The following is a 5,119-nucleotide window of genomic DNA, read 5'->3' as shown; positions in this document are numbered from 1 at the left end:
CAAGGATTTTATTTTAACTTATATTTTAGTTTAAGGGGAACACGTGCAGGTTTGTTCTGTAGATCAATTGCATGTCACAGGGGTTTGGTGTACATATTATTTCCTCACCCAGCTAATAAGCATAGTACCCAATAGGTACTTTTTTGATACCCTACCCTCCTCCACCCTCTACCCTCAAGTAGTCCCTGGTGTCTGTTGTTCCCTTTTTTGTGTCCATGGGTACTCAATGTTTAGCTCCCCTTATAAGTGAGAACATGTGATGTTTGGTTTTCTGTTCATGTGTTGGTTTGCTTAGGATAATGGCCTCCAACTCCATCCGTGTTGCTGCAAAGACATGATCTCATTCTTTTTTTATGACTGCATAGTATTCCGTGGTATAGATGTACTACATTTTCTTTATCCAGTCTATCGTTGATGCGCATTTAGGTTGATTCCATGTCTTTGCTAGTGTGAATAGTGCTTCAGTGAATGTATCCATGCATATGTCTCTGTGGTTGAATAATGTCTTCGGGTATTGGGTGTATACAGAATAATGGGATTGCTGGGTTGAATGGCAGTAGTGAGGATTCTTAAACATCTTCCAGTATCTTCCCTAACTCTTCCTCCCCTCCTTCTCTTCTTACACATCAGCCATCTTGGCTTGTCTTCCTGTTCAGCCTGAGCAGCCCCCTCTTTCAACAGTTTCTACTGAGTTCTCAACTTCCCAGGATATTTGCTGTTATAGGTTGAATTATGTTCCCCAAAAAGATACGTTGAAGAGCTGCCTGTGAATATGACCTTATTTGGAAATAGGATATTTGCAGATGTAAGCAAGATAAGGTCATTTGGATGGGCTCTATTCCAATATGACTGGTGTCCTTATAAAAAGAAGGAAATGTATGCATATGTTCACACACTCATGCCCCCACACACACAGAAAAATGCCAGATGGAAACAACGTGAAAGAGGCTCTGGAAGATGGAGGCAGAGATTGGACTGGAGTTACGCTGTCACAAGCCAAGGAACCTGGGGCTACCAGAAGCTGGGGGAGGCCAGGAAGAACCTTCCCCTAGAAACTCTGAAGGGAGCATGGTCCCATCAACACCTTGGTTTCTGATTTCTAGCTGCAACAACTGAGGTTAGACAATAAATTTCCATTGTTTTAAGCCACCAAGTTTGTTACGGCCACCTTAGGAAATGGTGACTACGCTTACCCATCAGGACGTCCTTCAATGCCTGCCTTACTAATAGCTAATCTTTTGGAAACTCATCAGTACCTTCCCTCCTCTCTTCCTTCTGGCTATTGAAAGGTTGATTGATTCTACTACAAGTCCTTGCTCTCTGCCTTCAAGTGGGCCCTTTGAGCTGCATGGTAAACTTTTTTATCACTCGACTTGTTTTTACATCTGGTGGCAATGATTCCAAACTTTTCCTTTTAAGCCTTCATGAGTCCCCCTTCATACGATTGCAAAGAACTTGCATCTTCAACAGAGAAAAAAAAATTTCTTTTCCTCTGCCCCTCTTATTCTTCACAGTTCTTTGTCTCTGTGCTTGAGTCTTGATATTGACCCCTCTGGTCTCAGGTATGGGGTGGGACCTAGGTGTTCATTTTTATTTAAAAAGCCGACCAAAAAAAAAAAAAAAAAGAAAGCAAAACCCCACCCATAAACTCTTTCCGTGCTTCTTGATATACAAACAGGATTGAAAATAAACTGTCAGTTGTAAACTAAAAATCCTAAGCCTCCCATCTAACTGAATGAACCCCCTCCTGGCTAAGGGGACTCTAGAGAAACCTGAACAACAAATTTCTGGCCATGATTGGCGGAGAAGTTAGACATGCCTCAGGTGCATTTCCTCCCTTTTGGAGTTTAGACACAACAACTGCCCAGCATTAAGAGTAAAATAGAGACAACAGGATTAACAAAATGGGCTCTCTGACGATAAGATACCAAATCATAAGTAAGACTGAAGGCCATGACAGACCTTAAGTCACACACCCTTACAGGTCAATCTGATGCAGTGAATTAGCTAACAGACCTCCTGTCCTTCAGGGATGTCCTAGAAAGGTGCAGTAGTGCTGCAGTTGTCCACTTTGTGGTGGTGCCTGCATATGGTGAAGATCTGTCTGTAAGCTGAGGAGCGAGGAAGCCAGTCCAAGTCCCGAAGCTGAAGAACTTGGAGTCTGATGTTCGAGGGCAGGAAGCATTCAGCACAGGAGAAGGATGTAGGCTGGGAGGCTAAGCCAATTTAGCCTTTTCACATTTTTCCGCCTGCTTTATGTCTTGGCCGCACTGGAAGCTGATTAGATGGTGCCCACCTACATTAAGGGTGGGTCTGCCTTTCCCAGCCCACTGGCTCAAATGTTAATCTCCTTTCACAACACCCTCACAGACACACCCAGGATCAATACTTTGCATCCTTCAATCAAGTTGACACTCAGTATTAACCATCACAATACCCATATATACAAACACTTCTAGAATTATTTCTGTGTCTACCCATCTATATTTATATTAAGCAAAGCATGAATTAATACTGATGTCTCCTACTCTAATCTAGCTCATTCTAGCCTTCCCTCCTTTCTTATCATCTGTAATTTTCTTCTCTGATAGAAACCTGGCTCTCATCATCCACCCATCATACATGTGAAGCAGATTCAGAATTGTTAACCTGTATCCCAGTGAGAAATTTATCAACTGGAGTATAGTATTTGTGTACAATTCCTTTTATTTTTCACCTTATGTTTTCCTATTAAAACAGCATTTTCCAAAGTTGTTCAGCTCCTTCCCCTACCACTCCATTCTTCAGTGAGCTTGTGTAGTAGATTTGTAATATAGTTAGATTCTTCCTCACAGTCTGCATTTCATCCTGGAATTCTTCCAACATCCTGTTTAATTTTTAAAATTTTGTGTATATCGAAGTTCACTCATTGTTGATGTGTGGTTCTATGGGTTTTGACAAATGCATGAGTTATGTATTTATCACTGCAGTACCAAATAGAATAGTTTCATCATCCTATCATTACCATGTGTATCCCCTTTGTAGTCATCCACCTACCCTCCCAACTCCCAGGTGGGAGGGTAGGTGGATGACTCCCAATATATTCTGCATATATTGATATAATCATATGGTTTTTGTTTTTGGTTCTGTTTATGTGATGAATTACACTCACTGATTTGCGTATGTTGAACTAACCTTGCATCCTAGGGGTAAAGCCTAGTTGAGAGTGGTGGATTACCTTTTTGATGTGCTGCTGGATTAGGTTTGCTAGCATTTTGTTTGTTTGTTTGTTTTTTGAGACAGAGTTTCGCTCTTGTTGCCCAGGCTGGAGTGCAATGGCGTGATCTTGGCTCACTGCAACCTCTGCCTCTTGGGTTCGAGTGATTCTCCTGACTCAGGCTCCCGAGTAGCTGGGATTACAGGCACCCGCCATTACACCCAGCTAATTTTTGTATTTTTAGTAGAGATGGGGTTTCATCATGTTGGTCAGGCTAGTCTAAAACTCCTGACCTCACGTGATCTGCCCGCCTCAGCCTCCCAAAGTATTGGGATTACAGGCGTGAGCCACCACGCCCAGCCAAGCATTTTGTTGAGAATTTTTCCATCTATGTTTTTTTAAGGATATTGACCTGAAGTTTTCTTTTTTTGTTGTGTCTCTGCCATGTTTTTGTATCAGGATGATCCTGACCTCATAGAATGAGGTAGGGAGGAGTCCCTCCGCTTCAGTTTTTTGGATAGTTTCAACAGGAATGACACTAGCTCTTCTTTATACATCTGGTAGAATTCAGCTGTGAATCCTTCTAATCCTGGGCTTTATCTGGTTGATAGGCTTTTTATTACTAATTCAATTTTGGAACTTGTTATTGGTATGTTCAGATTTTTAATTTCTTTCTGGTTCATGGTGGGAGATTATATGTTTCCAGGAATTTAGCCACTTTTAGTAGGTTTTCTAGCTTGTGTGCATGGAGGTGTTTGTTATACTCTGAGGTTTCTTTTTTTTTTTTTTTAAATAATTCTATTGGGTCAGTAGTGATGTCCCCTTGTCATTTCTGATTGTGTTTATTTGGATCTTCTCTCTTTCTCTATTAGTCTATCTAGTGGTCTATCAATCTTACTTATTCTTTCAAATATCAACTTCTGGTTTCATTGATATTTTGTATGGTTTTTTTGCGCCTGAATTTCATTTAGTTCAGCTCTGATTTTGGTTATTTCTTGTCTCTTGCTGGCTTTGGGTTTGGTTTGCTCTTGTTTTTCTAGTTCCTCAAGGTGTGATATTAGGTTGTTAATTTGAGATTCTAGCTTTCTAATGTGGTCATTAGTGCTATGAACTTTCCACTTAATACTGCTTTGGCCATGTCCCAGAGATTTTGGTATATTATATCTTTGTTCTCACTAGTTTTAAAGAATTTCTTGATTTCTGCCTTAATTTCATTGTTTACCTAGAAGTCATTCAGTAGCAGGTTGTTTAATTTCCATGTAATTGTTTAGTTTTGAGTGCTGTTCTTATTGTTTTCTATTTTTATTGTTTTGTGGTCTGAGAGTATGGTTGGTATGGTTTTGGTTTTTTTCAGTTTGTGGAGAATTGTTTTATGGCTGATTGGTTGATTTTAGAGTATGTGCCACTGCAGATGATAAGAATGTGTATTATTTTGTTTTTGGAGTGGAGAAAACACAAATAAATGAAAAGACATTCCATGTTAGTGAATTGGAAGAATAATATTGTTAAAATGTTCATATTACCCAAAGCAACCTACAGATTAAATGCAGTCTCTATCAAAATCCTGATGGTATTTATTACAGAAATAGAAAAAAATCCTAGAATTCATATGGAACCACAAAAGGCCTCAAATAGCCAAAGCAATTTTGAGCAAGAAAAACACAGCTAGGGCCATTACAAGTCCTGATTTAATACTATATTTCATAGCTACAATAATCAAAACAGCATGATACCGATATAGGAGTTAAAAAGGAATTATTTAGGCAGTTAGTAAGGGTAAAAGAATTATCAGTGGAATTTCCTTTTAATAAAAAGCAGCCCCCACATCATTTCTTTTCTAACAAAAAGCAGCCTGAAAAATCAAGCTGCAAGCATAGATATACAAGCTGGAAGCTTGCATAGGTGAATACTGGCAGCTGTGCC

The sequence above is a fragment of the Macaca fascicularis genome, chromosome 3 (assembly GCF_037993035.2).
Source record: "Macaca fascicularis isolate 582-1 chromosome 3, T2T-MFA8v1.1".
Classification (NCBI taxonomy): domain Eukaryota; kingdom Metazoa; phylum Chordata; class Mammalia; order Primates; family Cercopithecidae; genus Macaca; species Macaca fascicularis.
Note: the sequence above shows the minus strand (reverse complement) of the source record.